This window comes from Rhinoderma darwinii, chromosome 4 (genome assembly GCF_050947455.1).
Source record: "Rhinoderma darwinii isolate aRhiDar2 chromosome 4, aRhiDar2.hap1, whole genome shotgun sequence".
In the NCBI taxonomy this organism is placed as follows: Eukaryota; Metazoa; Chordata; class Amphibia; order Anura; family Rhinodermatidae; genus Rhinoderma; species Rhinoderma darwinii.
This window is the reverse complement of record NC_134690.1, coordinates 320,930,053-320,951,283: the sequence shown is the minus strand read 5'-3', so window position 1 is coordinate 320,951,283 and position 21,231 is coordinate 320,930,053. Positions and strand designations below refer to the sequence as shown.

At 42.4% G+C, this 21,231-nt stretch overlaps 1 long non-coding RNA gene and 1 pseudogene across 1 annotated transcript in view; one reads left to right on the top strand and one right to left on the bottom strand.

The window, feature by feature from the left end:
• The window catches only part of LOC142761226 (uncharacterized), a 154,123-nt gene that overhangs the window by 50,660 nt on the left and 82,232 nt on the right, over positions 1-21,231 (bottom strand). The gene's annotated exons all lie outside the window — the stretch shown is intronic.
• Positions 16,683-16,784, top strand: LOC142761465 (U2 spliceosomal RNA; annotated as a pseudogene).

Below are 21,231 nucleotides of genomic sequence, written 5' to 3'. Positions count from 1 at the left end.
GTATGGGATTTTGTCATAAGAAAAAAGGGGGGGGGGGAATTGCAGACAATCATATAAAACATTAATATCCATATCGATGAATTTAAGCAGTTGCTAAAACACAATAAAATATACAGAAGTTTAGCGATATATCGTGCTTGCAATATTTCGCGGTAATTCACCATTTAATTAGGATGAAAACGAATTGAAACAAAATAAACTGAATAAGTGAAAATCATAAAAACTGCTATTGAACCCATATAGCTGGGAACTCAACTGGACGTGGAAACCATAAAAATAATGTATATTTCAGTGAAAAAACAACAATCAACCATTAAGTTGATCTGAATGTCATTTATATTTTTATTTCTAATGATTATCCTATGGAATAAAATAGGAACATTCCATCATATAAAGATGTAGGTGTCAAGTAATTAATTTGGATGAAAGGGAGGGCTAGTTTAGACAATCTAAAATATGATTAAAGATAAAAGTTTTAAAAGCTCAAGAAAAAATACAGAAGTTTGTGCTGTATCAAAACAGCGATATTTTACGGTAATTCACCAATTATTTGCAATCAAAACGAATTTATAAAAAAATGGATTCAGGAGGAGAAAATGATTAAAAATACTATAAACCCGTAGCGGCCAGACCCCAAAATAACCAGGGAAATTACACCCAATGATATTAATATTAATAGAACCATTACTCATCCTTTACGATGATCATGCTAGTATTAACAGTGATTACCCTGTGTAGTAAAATGTGGAAAATTCAATACAGATTCTACCAAAAAAATATATAAGTATTAAATATACATATATAAGTCAGAATTGGGTCCTATATGCTAAAAAAACACAAATGTAACTGTGATAAAAAGGGGCATTAATCAAGATTAGTTTCTGAAATGTCATTCAAACCGTTTGGATGTAGGGTCAATAATTTAAATATCCAAAAATTTTCTCGTTGCTTGAGTTTTTGGAACCGGTTGGGAACGTCACAAGGAATTTGCTCAATAGGCGTAATGATAATTCTATTAAACTGGCAGTTATGGGATGAAGCACAGTGTCTCGAAACACTGTGTTTTAAAAACCCCTTGAGGACGTTATATCTATGTTTGTTGATTCTGCTTCTCAAACATTGAATGGTCCTCCCAACGTACTGTAAGTGGCATGAACACTCAAGGAGGTAAATTACAAAATTACTACCACAATTAAGGAAAGCCTTAATAGGGAAAATTTCTTTGGTTATATTGGAACAGAAGGTCAGTTTTTTGTGTGAGATATTATTACAACACAGACAACGTCCTTGGCTACACTTATAGGATCCATTCAAAACTGGTAAAACTCTGGGAATAGAAGGTTTAAGATTGTTAATACGACTAGGGGCCAATATATTCTTCAAATTAGCTGACCGTCTAAAGGTGATATTTGGTTTGTCAGGTAGAGAATTTTTGAGGAAAGGATCATTTCTCAAGATATGCCAATGTTTGGACAAAATAGATCTCACCAATTTATGTCCACTATTATATGATGTAATAAAATTATTTGTAAACTTAATCTTGTTGGTATTAGTTTTTCCATTTTTATTAGTGCAATCGGTAGTATCCACTGTCTTTTTAGTTTGGCTAACACAGGACTTTTGGGTCAATTCTGTGGCTTTTGAACGTGCACCTTTAATAAGTTGTCTAGGGAAATTTTTCTCCTTAAATCTACTTTCCAAAACCTCACATTCCCTTAAAAAATTAATTTCAGACGAGCAATTCTTCCTCACTCTCCTAAATTGGCCAAAGGGTACATTTTTAATCCAAGGGGGGTAGTGGGCACTTCTAAAATCGATGTAGCTATTAACATCAACATTTTTGAAGTGTGTTCTGGTATTAAAATTGCTGTTAATGTCATCATAATCAATGGTTAAATCTAGAAAGTCGATGCATGTACTGGAGAAAGTATAAGTGAAAGTTATTCCAAAGTCGTTCCTATTTAATGTTTCCATGAAATCAGTAGCTTCTTTTTCTTCACCTTTCCATACAATAAATAAATCGTCTATAAAACGTCTGTAGAGTAAAATTTGTTCCTTAAAATTATGGCCGTTAAAAATGTGTTTATCCTCAAACTCACCCATATATAAGTTAGCATATGCCGGAGCGAATCTGGAGCCCATGGCACAGCCCTTTATTTGATTATAAAAATTGTTTCCAAAGCTAAACACATTGTGTTTGAGGATGTATTCCACACAGTTCGTTAAAAACAGAATTTGTGCAGTTGGAATTTTGGGATTCGAAGCTAAGACCGATTCAATCACTTCAAGGCCTCTGTCATGGGGAATATTGCTATATAGGGCTGTGACGTCGGCTGTTAAGAAACACACTTTAGATGAGGGGGGTACAGTCAAAAGATTTTGTAAATCATTAATAAGTTGAGTGGAATCCCTCAAATAAGAGGGTAGTTGTAATACAAAAGGCTGTAGATGTAGATCTATATAGTGTGACAAATTACTGGTAAGGGATCCAATGCCAGAAATAATAGGACGGCCAGGAGGATTATTCATACATTTATGTATTTTTGGTAAGTGATATATAAATGGTAAACTAGGACATGGCATATTAAGGAAATTTTTTTCTTTTTTGGTCAGTAAACCCTCTGAAAAAGCTGCGTCTATGAAGGTTCTATATTCATCTATATATGAGGAAAGAGGATTAGCCTCCAATTTTAAATAAAATGAACTGTCTGATAAAATTCTGGAGGTCTCCTTGAGATAATCACACCTGTTCTGTATAACGATGCCCCCTCCTTTATCTGCGGAGCGGATCACAATCTCCTTATTATTCCGTAGGGATTTGATAGCTTTTCTCTCTTTACTGGATAAATTGTCTGGCATAAATTGAGGTTTATCAAGCAACCGAAATTCATTTCCAACGAGTGTGGAGAAGATTTCCAGAAACGGACCTTGGTGATGTATTGGATAAAAATTGGATTTGGGATGTACATCCACACTTAGAGCCAATTGGCTAGGCATCCTTTCAACTGAATCATTTTTAGGAGGAGCTAATGAGGAATCATCGGCCATGGAAAAATGTCTGGATAGGGTCAGCTTCCTGACAAACCTATTGAGGTCCATGAAGAGTTCAAAAGTGTCGGGAGGGGCTACTGGGCAAAAGGAAAGCCCTTTGCCCAATAAACTGGTTTCCCAAATATTCAATTTGTAGGTGGACAAATTAAAAAGTTTCACTGTGTGTTCCTTTGTTTTTTGGACTGCAAGTGGATTAGTGACAGATTTACGGCTCCTTCCACCCCTCTTTCCTCTATATCTTTGTCTGCTTCTAATTTTCTTTTTGTCGAAATTTTTTGAATGGTAGGAAAAAAACTGGTTATTGTCTGAATTTTGGGACTCATAATGTATGGTACCAAGCAGTCCTTGCTTTTTAATGTTGGGGTTATTGGAGGCATAGTTAATTGGGACGGGAGCCCTAAAAAAGAAACAGCGGAAAGTGTGTTGTCCATACATATGGAGGGATGGTCAGAGGGAACTCCTAATGGTTTTTGAATTGATACATTCTGTCGGTCATCACAAAATGAGTCATCAGAAATGAGGGATGACTCCACATCATGTACTGACAGGTCAAATTGTTCGTTAGAATTGCTATGCACAGATAATTGCATCAATGATGAATTACTATCCTGATCTAGAGTGTAAACTGAGTCATTGTGATGGGGAGACGGGGGGCATTTAGGGGAAGAAACACCGGTCTTTATATTGTAACGCAATAGTTCCGTCTCAAGATCTATGGACTTGAAGGCGTTAATGGGTATGTTTGAAAGTCGGTGATCAGATGGACACATAATGCCACCAGAACTAGTAGACCGAGAGCATGTGGATGGATTCTTATTCTCAGTGATGATACCATTAGCATTGCTGGGGCAGGTGGTAGAACCAGTTATATTAAAATTACGTTGAGGATTTTTGATCCCTGAATGTGGGATTTCATTACTTCTATATTTCGGGTTATTTCTAGAAGACCTCACAAAAGTAGGGGACGAATATTGAAGTACATCTGTGGTAAATGCAACTCTGTTAGCTCCTCCTAAAAATGATTCAGTTGAAAGGATGCCTAGCCAATTGGCTCTAAGTGTGGATGTACATCCCAAATCCAATTTTTATCCAATACATCACCAAGGTCCGTTTCTGGAAATCTTCTCCACACTCGTTGGAAATGAATTTCGGTTTCTTGATAAACCTCAATTTATGCCAGACAATTTATCCAGTAAAGAGAGAAAAGCTATCAAATCCCTACGGAATAATAAGGAGATTGTGATCCGCTCCGCAGATAAAGGAGGGGGCATCGTTATACAGAACAGGTGTGATTATCTCAAGGAGACCTCCAGAATTTTATCAGACAGTTCATTTTATTTAAAATTGGAGGCTAATCCTCTTTCCTCATATATAGATGAATATAGAACCTTCATAGACGCAGCTTTTTCAGAGGGTTTACTGACCAATGAGTAAAAAATACCTTTTATTAGTAACTCATTTAAAAACAGGGGTAACACACCACTGTGAAATAGCCTCACCGTGAATTAAAAAATGTATTAAACAAAAAACACTGAGTCATTATGATAAATATATCTCAGTGTTTATAACAATATTTGTCTGGAACCAGCATATATCCTGGGCACAACAATAGTACAATCCCCAAGTAGAACACAAGTGTCCGAAGAAAAATCGGATCTCCTAGTGCTGGGTGTAACACAATGTTACTGTCCCCTATGCAAACATTCCATATACAATAAAACGACCCTACGCGTTTCAGATACTCATCCTCAGGGGTCCGTATCTTGGTAACTCTGGCCTCATCACCAGCGATAATAGTATTCAACAGCAGATATTCTGCTGTGCGTCACGGGAAGATGCACGTATCGATGTCAACGGCATACTCCATTACAGCCACTGGGTTACTATAAACACCTAAACTCCACCCCTCGTATTAGGCGGCGAACATGAACTGACCAACCACAACACCCTCTCGATTCGTGACACCTGCCCATGTGACCCCCCGCCGTCAGCTGACAGCCAGGGGTCATCATCGGCCGCATCATGCCGAACGCGCAGGCGCAGTAGAAGCCAAGGACGTGTCGCCCGGACTGCCATGCACGAGGAAGGTAAGCGCAAAACGATAATATATTTTATTGAGTATGTCTTGCGGGACAGTTACCCACCGCAAGCGGACTACCTCATAAAGCAACTCTAAAGTAAATGAACACATATAGGGTTGACAAGATTACTGAGTCCCTCACATTAAGAAAAACTGACAATTGATCTCTTTATATGTCGACTGGCCAATATGGCCATCTCAAAAAATGGTACATTATGCAAATAGACAACCCAAGGTAAAGGTTGGACACCTAAAGAGGGAAGGTTTTGCATATTAAATAAAACATGTATAATTAGTCTGCTCGTTTAAACCCGCTGGTTGTATACATGCCAGTCTATGGATCCATAGGGCTTCTTTTCGTAAAATAAGGTTATCCCAGTCACCTCCTCTTTTAGGGGGTCTAATGAGTTCAATTGCTTGAAACTTTAAACATGCTGCCTGGCCTTGATGTTTAGCATGCACATGCTTGGATAATGGGGTGTCCCTAACATGGATAATATCTCCAACATGCTCCCTAATCCGGCATCGAAATTGTCGTGATGTTTTGCCCACATAATTCAGGGGGCATGGGCATGTAATTAGGTAAACCACTCCCGCTGTCTTGCAATTGACAAAATCCCGAATGTTGTATTTTTTCTGTGTTGCAACACTGGTGAAACTATTCCCTTTGAAAATGAAATCACAAGCTTTACAGCTACCACATCTAAAAGTGCCTGGTATTTGTCTATCCAGCCACGTACCCCTGGGTGTAATGGGGTCAAAACAACTGTGCATGACTCTGTCCCTGATGTTTTTCCCTCTCCGATACGTGACAGAAGGCCACTGTGTGATCTGATCTACCAAATCTGTATCAGAACTGAGAATACGCCAATACCTTTTCAGGATCTGCATAATATCATTTTGTTTGGAATCATAGGTGCCTATGAGTCTCGTAACTTGTTCTTCTTTTCGTTTTTTAGGGACCAGGAGACATTGTCTGTCTGCATCCCTTGCTCCCTCATAGGCCTTCCTAATGACACTCTTGGGGAAACCTCTATCCTTCAATCTTGTTTTGAGTTCCTGGGCCTGGCACTCAAAATCACCCATAGAGCTACAATTCCTGCGTACTCTCATAAATTGGCCTTTTGGAATGCCACGTTTGAGGGGATAAGGATGACAACTATTCCATTGCAAGAAACTATTGGTTGCTGTTTCTTTCCGATATACCTTTGTACGAATTGTACCTTCTTCTGTTTTTATAATTTTCAAATCCAGAAAAGACAATTCTTTTTCACTGATCTCGCATGTGAATTTTAGCCCTACATCATTTTTGTTGAGGGCTGCTACAAAACTATGGAACTCATCCGCTGTGGAGTTCCAGAGAATCAGCACGTCATCAATATATCTAATCCATAATCCAACGGATGAAGTCCATTTAGCCAGTTTGTCCCCAAAGACAATTGTCTCCTCCCACCAGCCAAGAAATAGATTTGCATAGGTGGGAGCAGCAGGACTCCCCATTGCAGTACCACATTGCTGATGAAAGATCTTGTCTTCAAAGATAAATATATTTTTTTCAAGAACAAACTGTAGTAACTGCAAAACAAACTGGTTATGGGCTGCAAACTGAGTACCTCTTGATCCCAGATAGTACTCGATCGCTTTGTAACCCAATTTGTGAGGTATGGATGAATACAACGCCTCAACATCCAGGCTAGCCAAGAGTGTGTCTTTCTCCAAAGAAATACCGTCAATCTGTTTCAAAACATCCATAGTGTCACGTACATATGATGTGAGACTCAAAACAAAGGGGCGCAACACCTGATCAACATATGTACTCACATTTTGGGTTAAATTATTAATGCCTGAAACAATAGGTCTGCCACGTAAGGGGGGATACCCTTTGTGGATTTTGGGCAGGCTATAAAAACACGCCATGATGGGAAATTGTGGGTACATGAACCCAAACTCACTCGCACTAATCAAAGATCTGCTTTTTGCATCACTCAGAATGCCCAGCAACTCTTTCTTGAATAGTGCTGTTGGGTTATCCTTTAAAATGGTGTAACAGTCAGGGTTAAGTAAAATGTCCTCGCACATTTTTTTATAATCATCCCTACTCATGACCACGATGTTCCCACCTTTATCAGATGCCTTTAGAACAATATTTTGTTTTTTCTCTAACGTGGTCAGAGCTAATCGTTCGGACCAAGACAAGTTATTATCTATGCCCCTACTTTCCTGACTGAGATTATTGATCTCATCTCCTACCATCTCCACAAATAAATCCACATTGGTAAAGTCTCCTATAGGTGGCAGCTTCCTACTCTTCATTTTAAGATTGGTAAAAGGACCTAAACCTGGGGCTCTACCAGATTCCTCTAAAAGCCCCTCCAAGGCCACAAGGCCTTCCATATCAGACTCTTCCAACCCTAGTTCCATGCATTTTTTCCTATTATGGTGTTTAAAGAATTTGATCCATTTAAGTTTGCGAGCAAATAAATTAAGATCCTTTAACCAAGAAAAAGAGTCAAATTTAACAGTGGGGACAAAGGAAAGTCCCTTTTCTAATAGTGTACTCTCTGATGCACTCAAAATATATTCAGACAGGTTAACGATTTGTAGCCTATCCATGTTGTTTCCCTTCACTAATCCTTTTGTCCCCTCAGCATATAGCGGGAAATGGGGGGATTGTTGGCTAAAAAATTATTGCCACTGTTAGAAGAGGCTCTAGCACGACCTCTATTTCTACCTCTAGGTCCTCCCCTGAATTTTTGTTTCCCACCACTACCACCAAAGAAAGGGCCCACTCTTTCAGAGTCTGTTGTTTCACTCTCTGATGTGGAAGGGTCAGATTCCCTCAGCCCCCTATTGGTCTGTTGATATTGCTGTTGTTGTGTGTTAACAAAATCGTAAGCTTTTTTCTCCCTAAATTCCTGTAGGTCTCTCTGGAATTGGAAGTGTTTACGTTCCTTTAAATGATTAGTAAACCTTTCTAAAGTTTGTTGAAGGATTTTATCTTTTTTATCAAAACCAGGGGTATCTACCAAAGACTTAGCTGCCTCGATCTCTTTTTTAAGCTCAGCACTAATAGAGTCAAACTGGACTTTCTCTTCCTCTACTAAAATCTGCATAAGCCTAAGTGAACTACCTGTGATCTCCTGTTCCCACCTTTCTTTTATATTAGCGGTTTTTAATCTTGATGCTGGAACAATGGGGACCCTAAGGCCTCTGGGAACTATGTTATTTTTTAAATAGTTTTCCAGACTCTGAATCTCCCACCAGCTTCTAGTGTAATCCTTATGCAATCTATTAAGGTTTTTAAAGGTAGATTTAAGAGATGCACCCTGTGCTGTATACACCAGTTCACATTCAGAAAAGACACTTTTTTCTAATATAAAAGAAAGGTGGGAACAGGAGATCACAGGTAGTTCACTTAGGCTTATGCAGATTTTAGTAGAGGAAGAGAAAGTCCAGTTTGACTCTATTAGTGCTGAGCTTAAAAAAGAGATCGAGGCAGCTAAGTCTTTGGTAGATACCCCTGGTTTTGATAAAAAAGATAAAATCCTTCAACAAACTTTAGAAAGGTTTACTAATCATTTAAAGGAACGTAAACACTTCCAATTCCAGAGAGACCTACAGGAATTTAGGGAGAAAAAAGCTTACGATTTTGTTAACACACAACAACAGCAATATCAACAGACCAATAGGGGGCTGAGGGAATCTGACCCTTCCACATCAGAGAGTGAAACAACAGACTCTGAAAGAGTGGGCCCTTTCTTTGGTGGTAGTGGTGGGAAACAAAAATTCAGGGGAGGACCTAGAGGTAGAAATAGAGGTCGTGCTAGAGCCTCTTCTAACAGTGGCAATAATTTTTTAGCCAACAATCCCCCCATTTCCCGCTATATGCTGAGGGGACAAAAGGATTAGTGAAGGGAAACAACATGGATAGGCTACAAATCGTTAACCTGTCTGAATATATTTTGAGTGCATCAGAGAGTACACTATTAGAAAAGGGACTTTCCTTTGTCCCCACAGTTAAATTTGACTCTTTTTCTTGGTTAAAGGATCTTAATTTATTTGCTCGCAAACTTAAATGGATCAAATTCTTTAAACACCATAATAGGAAAAAATGCATGGAACTAGGGTTGGAAGAGTCTGATATGGAAGGCCTTGTGGCCTTGGAGGGGCTTTTAGAGGAATCTGGTAGAGCCCCAGGTTTAGGTCCTTTTACCAATCTTAAAATGAAGAGTAGGAAGCTGCCACCTATAGGAGACTTTACCAATGTGGATTTATTTGTGGAGATGGTAGGAGATGAGATCAATAATCTCAGTCAGGAAAGTAGGGGCATAGATAATAACTTGTCTTGGTCCGAACGATTAGCTCTGACCACGTTAGAGAAAAAACAAAATATTGTTCTAAAGGCATCTGATAAAGGTGGGAACATCGTGGTCATGAGTAGGGATGATTATAAAAAAATGTGCGAGGACATTTTACTTAACCCTGACTGTTACACCATTTTAAAGGATAACCCAACAGCACTATTCAAGAAAGAGTTGCTGGGCATTCTGAGTGATGCAAAAAGCAGATCTTTGATTAGTGCGAGTGAGTTTGGGTTCATGTACCCACAATTTCCCATCATGGCGTGTTTTTATAGCCTGCCCAAAATCCACAAAGGGTATCCCCCCTTACGTGGCAGACCTATTGTTTCAGGCATTAATAATTTAACCCAAAATGTGAGTACATATGTTGATCAGGTGTTGCGCCCCTTTGTTTTGAGTCTCACATCATATGTACGTGACACTATGGATGTTTTGAAACAGATTGACGGTATTTCTTTGGAGAAAGACACACTCTTGGCTAGCCTGGATGTTGAGGCGTTGTATTCATCCATACCTCACAAATTGGGTTACAAAGCGATCGAGTACTATCTGGGATCAAGAGGTACTCAGTTTGCAGCCCATAACCAGTTTGTTTTGCAGTTACTACAGTTTGTTCTTGAAAAAAATATATTTATCTTTGAAGACAAGATCTTTCATCAGCAATGTGGTACTGCAATGGGGAGTCCTGCTGCTCCCACCTATGCAAATCTATTTCTTGGCTGGTGGGAGGAGACAATTGTCTTTGGGGACAAACTGGCTAAATGGACTTCATCCGTTGGATTATGGATTAGATATATTGATGACGTGCTGATTCTCTGGAACTCCACAGCGGATGAGTTCCATAGTTTTGTAGCAGCCCTCAACAAAAATGATGTAGGGCTAAAATTCACATGCGAGATCAGTGAAAAAGAATTGTCTTTTCTGGATTTGAAAATTATAAAAACAGAAGAAGGTACAATTCGTACAAAGGTATATCGGAAAGAAACAGCAACCAATAGTTTCTTGCAATGGAATAGTTGTCATCCTTATCCCCTCAAACGTGGCATTCCAAAAGGCCAATTTATGAGAGTACGCAGGAATTGTAGCTCTATGGGTGATTTTGAGTGCCAGGCCCAGGAACTCAAAACAAGATTGAAGGATAGAGGTTTCCCCAAGAGTGTCATTAGGAAGGCCTATGAGGGAGCAAGGGATGCAGACAGACAATGTCTCCTGGTCCCTAAAAAACGAAAAGAAGAACAAGTTACGAGACTCATAGGCACCTATGATTCCAAACAAAATGATATTATGCAGATCCTGAAAAGGTATTGGCGTATTCTCAGTTCTGATACAGATTTGGTAGATCAGATCACACAGTGGCCTTCTGTCACGTATCGGAGAGGGAAAAACATCAGGGACAGAGTCATGCACAGTTGTTTTGACCCCATTACACCCAGGGGTACGTGGCTGGATAGACAAATACCAGGCACTTTTAGATGTGGTAGCTGTAAAGCTTGTGATTTCATTTTCAAAGGGAATAGTTTCACCAGTGTTGCAACACAGAAAAAATACAACATTCGGGATTTTGTCAATTGCAAGACAGCGGGAGTGGTTTACCTAATTACATGCCCATGCCCCCTGAATTATGTGGGCAAAACATCACGACAATTTCGACGCCGGATTAGGGAGCATGTTGGAGATATTATCCATGTTAGGGACACCCCATTATCCAAGCATGTGCATGCTAAACATCAAGGCCAGGCAGCATGTTTAAAGTTTCAAGCAATTGAACTCATTAGACCCCCTAAAAGAGGAGGTGACTGGGATAACCTTATTTTACGTAAAGAAGCCCAATGGATCCATAGACTGGCATGTATACAACCAGCGGGTTTAAACGAGCAGACTAATTATACATGTTTTATTTAATATGCAAAACCTTCCCTCTTTAGGTGTCCAACCTTTACCTTGGGTTGTCTATTTGCATAATGTACCATTTTTTGAGATGGCCATATTGGCCAGTCGACATATAAAGAGATCAATTGTCAGTTTTTCTTAATGTGAGGGACTCAGTAATCTTGTCAACCCTATATGTGTTCATTTACTTTAGAGTTGCTTTATGAGGTAGTCCGCTTGCGGTGGGTAACTGTCCCGCAAGACATACTCAATAAAATATATTATCGTTTTGCGCTTACCTTCCTCGTGCATGGCAGTCCGGGCGACACGTCCTTGGCTTCTACTGCGCCTGCGCGTTCGGCATGATGCGGCCGATGATGACCCCTGGCTGTCAGCTGACGGCGGGGGGTCACATGGGCAGGTGTCACGAATCGAGAGGGTGTTGTGGTTGGTCAGTTCATGTTCGCCGCCTAATACGAGGGGTGGAGTTTAGGTGTTTATAGTAACCCAGTGGCTGTAATGGAGTATGCCGTTGACATCGATACGTGCATCTTCCCGTGACGCACAGCAGAATATCTGCTGTTGAATACTATTATCGCTGGTGATGAGGCCAGAGTTACCAAGATACGGACCCCTGAGGATGAGTATCTGAAACGCGTAGGGTCGTTTTATTGTATATGGAATGTTTGCATAGGGGACAGTAACATTGTGTTACACCCAGCACTAGGAGATCCGATTTTTCTTCGGACACTTGTGTTCTACTTGGGGATTGTACTATTGTTGTGCCCAGGATATATGCTGGTTCCAGACAAATATTGTTATAAACACTGAGATATATTTATCATAATGACTCAGTGTTTTTTGTTTAATACATTTTTTAATTCACGGTGAGGCTATTTCACAGTGGTGTGTTACCCCTGTTTTTAAATGAGTTACTAATAAAAGGTATTTTTTACTCAGTTGTCACTTCAGTGAACCATATAATAATTTTTTCATATTGTGGGAGCACAATTAGATTTATATCAAGTTATACAGTGAATTCGGTTTACTGACCAAAAAAGAAAAAAATTTCCTTAATATGCCATGTCCTAGTTTACCATTTATATATCACTTACCAAAAATACATAAATGTATGAATAATCCTCCTGGCCGTCCTATTATTTCTGGCATTGGATCCCTTACCAGTAATTTGTCACACTATATAGATCTACATCTACAGCCTTTTGTATTACAACTACCCTCTTATTTGAGGGATTCCACTCAACTTATTAATGATTTACAAAATCTTTTGACTGTACCCCCCTCATCTAAAGTGTGTTTCTTAACAGCCGACGTCACAGCCCTATATAGCAATATTCCCCATGACAGAGGCCTTGAAGTGATTGAATCGGTCTTAGCTTCGAATCCCAAAATTCCAACTGCACAAATTCTGTTTTTAACGAACTGTGTGGAATACATCCTCAAACACAATGTGTTTAGCTTTGGAAACAATTTTTATAATCAAATAAAGGGCTGTGCCATGGGCTCCAGATTCGCTCCGGCATATGCTAACTTATATATGGGTGAGTTTGAGGATAAACACATTTTTAACGGCCATAATTTTAAGGAACAAATTTTACTCTACAGACGTTTTATAGACGATTTATTTATTGTATGGAAAGGTGAAGAAAAAGAAGCTACTGATTTCATGGAAACATTAAATAGGAACGACTTTGGAATAACTTTCACTTATACTTTCTCCAGTACATGCATCGACTTTCTAGATTTAACCATTGATTATGATGACATTAACAGCAATTTTAATACCAGAACACACTTCAAAAATGTTGATGTTAATAGCTACATCGATTTTAGAAGTGCCCACTACCCCCCTTGGATTAAAAATTTACCCTTTGGCCAATTTAGGAGAGTGAGGAAGAATTGCTCGTCTGAAATTAATTTTTTAAGGGAATGTGAGGTTTTGGAAAGTAGATTTAAGGAGAAAAATTTCCCTAGACAACTTATTAAAGGTGCACGTTCAAAAGCCACAGAATTGACCCAAAAGTCCTGTGTTAGCCAAACTAAAAAGACAGTGGATACTACCGATTGCACTAATAAAAATGGAAAAACTAATACCAACAAGATTAAGTTTACAAATAATTTTATTACATCATATAATAGTGGACATAAATTGGTGAGATCTATTTTGTCCAAACATTGGCATATCTTGAGAAATGATCCTTTCCTCAAAAATTCTCTACCTGACAAACCAAATATCACCTTTAGACGGTCAGCTAATTTGAAGAATATATTGGCCCCTAGTCGTATTAACAATCTTAAACCTTCTATTCCCAGAGTTTTACCAGTTTTGAATGGATCCTATAAGTGTAGCCAAGGACGTTGTCTGTGTTGTAATAATATCTCACACAAAAAACTGACCTTCTGTTCCAATATAACCAAAGAAATTTTCCCTATTAAGGCTTTCCTTAATTGTGGTAGTAATTTTGTAATTTACCTCCTTGAGTGTTCATGCCACTTACAGTACGTTGGGAGGACCATTCAATGTTTGAGAAGCAGAATCAACAAACATAGATATAACGTCCTCAAGGGGTTTTTAAAACACAGTGTTTCGAGACACTGTGCTTCATCCCATAACTGCCAGTTTAATAGAATTATCATTACGCCTATTGAGCAAATTCCTTGTGACGTTCCCAACCGGTTCCAAAAACTCAAGCAACGAGAAAATTTTTGGATATTTAAATTATTGACCCTACATCCAAACGGTTTGAATGACATTTCAGAAACTAATCTTGATTAATGCCCCTTTTTATCACAGTTACATTTGTGTTTTTTTTAGCATATAGGACCCAATTCTGACTTATATATGTATATTTAATACTTATATATTTTTTGGGTAGAATCTGTATTGAATTTTCCACATTTTACTACACAGGGTAATCACTGTTAATACTAGCATGATCATTGTAAAGGATGAGTAATGGTTCTATTAATATTAATATCATTGGGTGTAATTTCCCTGGTTATTTTGGGGTCTGGCCGCTACGGGTTTATAGTATTTTTAATCATTTTCTCCTCCTGAATCCATTTTTTTATAAATTCGTTTTGATTGCAAATAATTGGTGAATTACCGTAAAATATCGCTGTTTTGATACAGCACAAACTTCTGTATTTTTTCTTGAGCTTTTAAAACTTTTATCTTTAATCATATTTTAGATTGTCTAAACTAGCCCTCCCTTTCATCCAAATTAATTACTTGACACCTACATCTTTATATGATGGAATGTTCCTATTTTATTCCATAGGATAATCATTAGAAATAAAAATATAAATGACATTCAGATCAACTTAATGGTTGATTGTTGTTTTTTCACTGAAATATACATTATTTTTATGGTTTCCACGTCCAGTTGAGTTCCCAGCTATATGGGTTCAATAGCAGTTTTTATGATTTTCACTTATTCAGTTTATTTTGTTTCAATTCGTTTTCATCCTAATTAAATGGTGAATTACCGCGAAATATTGCAAGCACGATATATCGCTAAACTTCTGTATATTTTATTGTGTTTTAGCAACTGCTTAAATTCATCGATATGGATATTAATGTTTTATATGATTGTCTGCAATTTCCCCCCCCCTTTTTTCTTATGACAAAATCCCATACCGCATTTTATTTCCACTCTGCTGATTTTAGTTTAAATTAGCATTATACATAATTGGATTTCTTTTTTTGTACCTGTCATGTTTGAACTGTTCACAGTGATTACGTCATCTTGCACTTTAACCCTGTCTACATTGGCGTTTTTTTTCTCCCGCGTGGTGTATTTAAAGGGCTGTTGTTCAGACTACAATGTTTGTGGCCTGAGGAAGATGCCGGTGCGGCATTGAAACGCGTAGCCTACAATAAAGTTTCAATTCTAAACTACTACTGTATCCGTTCCTGAGTAGCAGCGCCGTATGGGGTCCCGTTTTTTCAAATAAATTATACATTTACATCGCGGTGGTCCTTCAAGATTGACCGGCTGGGATCTCGGCAGCAGCACTCATCCATTATCTACCTATTATACGCTCCTGACATTTTCACCTGTGGTAAGCCTCCATCTGTCAAACTAAGTTTGTTATTTCTTGGGCTTACTCACACTATGTGGCGCCGTGCTTTTCTCTCTCAATTCTCTATATGCTAGCAGTGGTAGCAAAGGCACAACAGGGGGTAACACATATCACTGTTTTAAAAACGGCAGAGTGCCATTTAGTTACAGAGAACTTGGAAGTTGTAAAAGTTTTGAGAGACTTTTATTCAGACCTATATACCTCCAAGGTGCATCCATCTACATCTGATATTTATACATTCTTAAATAAAGCAGAGCTCCCTAAGCTGTCAGGAAGCGCCAAGGCACTTCTGGATTCTCCACTCACGTTGGAGGAACTGGAAGAAGCGGTCAAACAGATGGCTAATGATAAGGCACCTGGGGCGGACGGGCTACCAGTTGAAATTTATAAAAAATACTCTGAGGTGCTCTTGCCCAAATTATTAGAAGTATTTCATTATTCATTGGATTGTGGTTCTTTGCCGGCTTCTATGCAAGAAGCCATTATTGTGGTCTTGCCGAAACCCGGGAAAGATCCTCAATTAGCTGATTCTTATCGACCGATTTCATTATTAACATCTGACGTTAAGATTCTGGCAAAGGCATTAGCTCTGCGGTTGAATGGTGTTATTTCTACCATTATACACCCGGATCAGACCGGTTTTATGCCTGCTAGGTCGACAGCCATGAATTGAGACGTTTATTTTTAAATCTTCAGCTGAGGGCAGACAATGTAGGCGAAAGAGTCATTTTTTCACTGGACGCTGCTAAAGCGTTTGACAGTGTGGAATGGCAATATCTTTGGTGCACCTTGGAGGCTATGGGTTTTGGACCATCTTTTATAGCATGGATTAAGGTCCTGTATTCTTGCCCTACAGCCAGAATACAGGCAAATGGAGGATTGTCTCCCCGGTTTGCTCTTGAAAGAGGAACTAGACAGGGATGCCCATAATCGCCCCTCCTGTTTGCCGTGGCAGTAGAGCCCTTGGCAGCGCGCATACATGTGTCAGACGATATTAAGGGCTTCTTGTATGGCTCGGTGCAAGAAAAGGTAGTGCTTTATGCAGATGATATGCTTCTATACTTGGGGGATGTGGGTAGCTCTCTGGCAGAAACAATATCCCTAATTGAGAAATTTGGGGCATTGTCTGGGTTTAAAATAAATTGGGATAAATCCCATCTGCTCCCTGTGGATTCAATGTGCTCTATACCAGGGGTGCATGGGGTACCTGTAGGATCGCTTCTTGGCCTTTTGGCTAAGATCAAGTGTAGTATCTGTTCTTATCAGTCCTTGTAAGGATAGATAGCTCGGAGAACCACTGGGGGCTATTAACACTAGCTTAGCGATCCAAGAGCGTTCCAGACTAAGCCGGCGACGAACTGCGGAGAAGAACCACCGAAGACGACGATCCAGAAGGGAGAAGCCGCCATCGGGGAAGAAGCTCCGGGAGATCGCTGCCGGGAAGAAGAAGGAGAACTGCGACAGAGACCTTCGGAGAAGAGCCGCTGCTGAAGGGGATCTTCGAAGAAGCTCGGCCGCAGAAGAAGCTCGACGAGGAACCGCTGCGGAAGAAATTCCGTAGAAGAACCTCGGCCAGCAAGGAGAAGATTTGCATAGCTCCGTCCCCTTCGGGAAAGAGCTATCGAAGATCCTCCCCAAGCGACAGGAACAGATGGAAGAAGCCATGGCCTCAACCAGCAACCCTGCCACCCGGAAGGAGAAGGCTGATGGACCAGGTGAGCAGACCCAGGCCAGGACATCTCCTCCTGAAGCCTCCTCAAGCGAACAGGCCACCAGGAAGCCGAACCAGGCTGCTCCAACCCTGGAGCCCTGGATGAAGCAGACGGTGGCCCTGAAGCTGAAGGAGGTGGACGGGAGAGTGCCGGACATGACGGAAGAAGTGTTCTGCCAGAAGATGCTCCTGGATCAGGGCTTCGCTAAGCCGGAAACCATCAGCATCCAGGCCTTCATGACCGGGATGTTCTTCGTGACCTTCGCATCGATCAACATCTGCAGAAGGTACTGGGAGATGGTGAAAGCGGTGAGGCCTGAATCCCCTTTCTCTCGCTTTGTGGGCAACTGCCCTGTCCAAAGAGAGGAAAGGCGGGTGACGGTCTCAATGCGGAACCCACACACCCCCGGCAAAGACATCACCACGCTCCTGAAGCGGTTCTGCACAGTGGTGAGGGAACCCACCCACCCACATCCTGAACGGACTCGGCTTCGGGACTGGCAAGTGGTCGGTAATCGTCCGACTCAACAAGGATTCAAGCGCGGAAGACGGCCTCCAGCACCTGCCCCAGTCATTCTCGCTGGGCAACTCCTACGGCCTCATCTACTACCCGGACATGCCGCAGATCTGCAGGAGATGCAGCAAGAAGGGTCATTCGATGAAGGACTGCAAGGAGGACAAACAGGACACGAGACCAAAGACTGCCCGAAACGGACAATGTGCAACCTCTGCGGACAAGCAGCCCACTCTTACAAGGACTGCCCGAAGAGGGATCGATCCTGGGCAACTGTAGCAGCGAAAGCTCCAGCCAGAGGGAACCCCGCCCCAGCCAGAGCTCCAGCGGCACAGAAGACCGGGAAAAAGAAGGATGGTAAGAAGACGACAGTCCCTCCCCCCCTCTCCCGGCCCTCCCTCGCCCTACCCTTCCCACCCTCCCTCGCCCGGCCCCCCCCCCGTCCCCAACCCCTGTCACCCCCACTGAGGCTCTCACCTTCTCCTACCCACCCATCTCAGTGGTCCTGTCACCTGCACCTCTCCCAACCCAGCCTCCCTTCTCCCCAGCTCCAGCAGCACTAACATCTTCCCCTCCAGCTGCTGGAGTCCTCTCCCTGGAGGATTTTCCCCCTCTTGTCTCCTCAGGTGCCATCCAGAGGAAGAGAAAGGTGAGGGACAGCCCAGCTGCTGATTCCTCAAAGCGAAAAGTTGTGGAAATCTGCGAAGATTCCCTTGCGCAGCAGGAGGAAATGGAGCAGATGGTGGAGGAACTCGTGTCTGAACCTGAGGTCATCGACTTCACAACAGACATCCAGGTGGCTTCAATCCTGGAACAATTTATGGCAGAGAGCCTGCTGGATCTTTCGGACCCGCCAGGCGAGGAGGATCCGCCCGACCGGACTGGTAACTAAGGTGTATCGTTTGCACTAACCTTCTTTATTCTCCCCCATGGCTGCTAAACTTAACATCTTTAGCCTCAATGTGAGGAGTGTTAGAGATAGGACTAGATGTCAGATGGTGCTAACTTTTCTTTCCAAGCAGTCGAGTGATATATTTATGCTGCAGGAATGTACTCTCCCCTCTTCCAGGTCATATCATCACCTGGCCAGGCAGTGGACCCATGGCCCGTCCTACTGGTCTGGTGGGGGCGACTGTAAGTCTGCAGGGGTTGCCATCCTGATTAGGGGAGGCGTATTTACTGTTGACTCTGTCCAGGAGCTCGTCTGCGGCCGCTTGTTGGTCGTAGACGGTTCCTGGGCAGGAGAGCCGATTAGGCTCATCAACGTGTACGCCCCCCCTATGAAGGCTGAGCGCCTGGAACTATTCCAGACCCTGCGGACCCAGCTCGCCACCACTAGGGCAGTGGTGATGGCCGGGGACTTCAACTGCCCCATCGAAGAGGATGGACGAAGTTCCGGCACTTCAATCAAGCTGGATGTCAGTTCCAAACTGCTTATCGAGATGGTAACCGAAGCATCCTTGCAGGACGTTGTGGGCTCCATGGGGATCGGCTCTGTGAACTATTCATGGAGCCGACCCGATGGCTCACTTCGTTCTCGGATTGACTTTGTGTTCACCTCCCGGGCAGTCAAGCAGCATGGGCACTCCATGGTCCCCTGCTTCTTCTCTGACCACAGGGCCATTCTCTTCCAGGGTGCCATCGGCCACGGTTTTCCTCCCGGCCCTGGCTCCTGGAAGCTGAATTGTGCCCTGCTGGAAAGAGAGGAGGTACTGGCGGAACTTAGAGACGCCTATATTGTTTGGAGGAATGATAAAGTTTTCTTTGACAAAACCTGTGACTGGTGGGAATATGTTAAAGTTGAATTTCGTTGTTTCTTTCAGGCAAAAAGTCGCCAACAGGCGTGTGAGAGGAAGAGAGACTTCAGAGAGATGCAGCGTCAGCTGCGATCCCTGCAAGACGTCCTTCAATGCGGCTGGGACGTCAGGAAGGAGCTGGAGGAAGCCAAAAAGGGCCTGAAAAGGCACTTTGAGGTGGAATCCAAGCGAATTGTCTTTCGTTCCAAGGTGGAGAACCTGGAGAAGGGTGAGAAATGTAACTCGTTCTTTTTCAGGAAACTCCATGCCGGCCACACGCCCCTGAAGGAACTCCGAGATGAGACCGGAAACATGCATTCTGGGAAGAAGGAGGTGATGGGAGTCGTCACAGACTACTACCGAAGCCTCTACTCCCGGAAAACCACTGACCCCGAAGCCGCCGATAAATTCCTGTCAGGTATCACTAATCATCTTGATCCTGCAGGTACGGAGGCTATGGATGTACCCCTGACGGTGGAGGAACTGCTCTCTGCCGCTAAATCCTTCAGACCCGGCAGGACCCCGGGCAGTGATGGTCTCCCAGCAGAGCTCTATGTAGCGCTGGGGGACTTGATCTGTCCGGACCTGCTGGAGCTCTATGAGGAGATGGTGGTGGAGGGTAGAATGCCACCGTCCTTGAGAGAAGGCATGATCACGATCTTGTATAAGCGGAAGGGGGAGAGATGTGACCTGAAAAACTGGCGTCCCATCTCTCTCCTGAACGTGGACTACAAGATCCTCGCCAAAGTATTGGCCAACAGACTGAAGGTTGTCATCGGACAGATCATCGGATCGGACCAAACCTGCGGCATTCCTGGCCGTAGGGTGGCCGACAGTCTTGCCCTGGTGAGGGACACGGTGCATTACATGCAAAGCCGCCGTACACACGCGGCCCTGGTCAGTCTGGATCAGGAGAAGGCTTTTGACCGGGTCTCTCACGAATTCATGGGTAAGGCTCTGCGTAGGCTGCGGCTTGGCAGGTTGTTCTGTTTGTATGTTAACCTGATGTATTGCGACATTTACAGCTCGGTGCTGGTGAACGGCTGGAAGACTGACCCCTTTCCTGTATCTTCGGGGGTTAGACAAGGCTGTCCGCTTTCACCTCTCCTTTTTGTTTGTGTTATAGAGCTCTTCGCAGAGGCTATCCGGCAGAATGGAGAGATCAGAGGGATCACCGCACCAGGTCCAGGACACTTCGAGGTCAAATGCTCGCTGTACATGGACGACGTGACCGTCTTCTGCGCTGACCAGAGTTCGGTGACTGCACTCGTCCAGACCTGCGAGGAGTTCGGAAGCGCTTCAGGGGCAAAAGTCAACTGCGGGAAGTCGGAAGCCATGCTCTTCGGAAAATGGTACCTGCCTTCTCCTGCCTCCTTCCCGTTTACTATCAAGCCGGACTTCATCAAAATTCTGGGAGTCTGGTTCGGTAAGGAAGGTGCAGCCCTAAAGTCGTGGGAAGAACGCTTGGCCAAAGTCAACCAAAGGATCGGACTGTGGAGCCTCAGACAACTCACTATTGAGGGCAAAGCAATGGTCCTGCGTAACGAAGTCTTGCCTGTGCTACAATACACTGCACAGGCATGGCCCTCTCTTGCCACGGTCTCGAGGGCCATTACCAGGACTGTGTTTCGCTTCATCTGGGGCTCGAAAATGGACAGAGTAAAGCGGACTGTTATGTACAAGGAGCCCCGCAAAGGTGGGAAGGGTATACCCGACATTCCCACTCTGCTGCGGATCGCTTT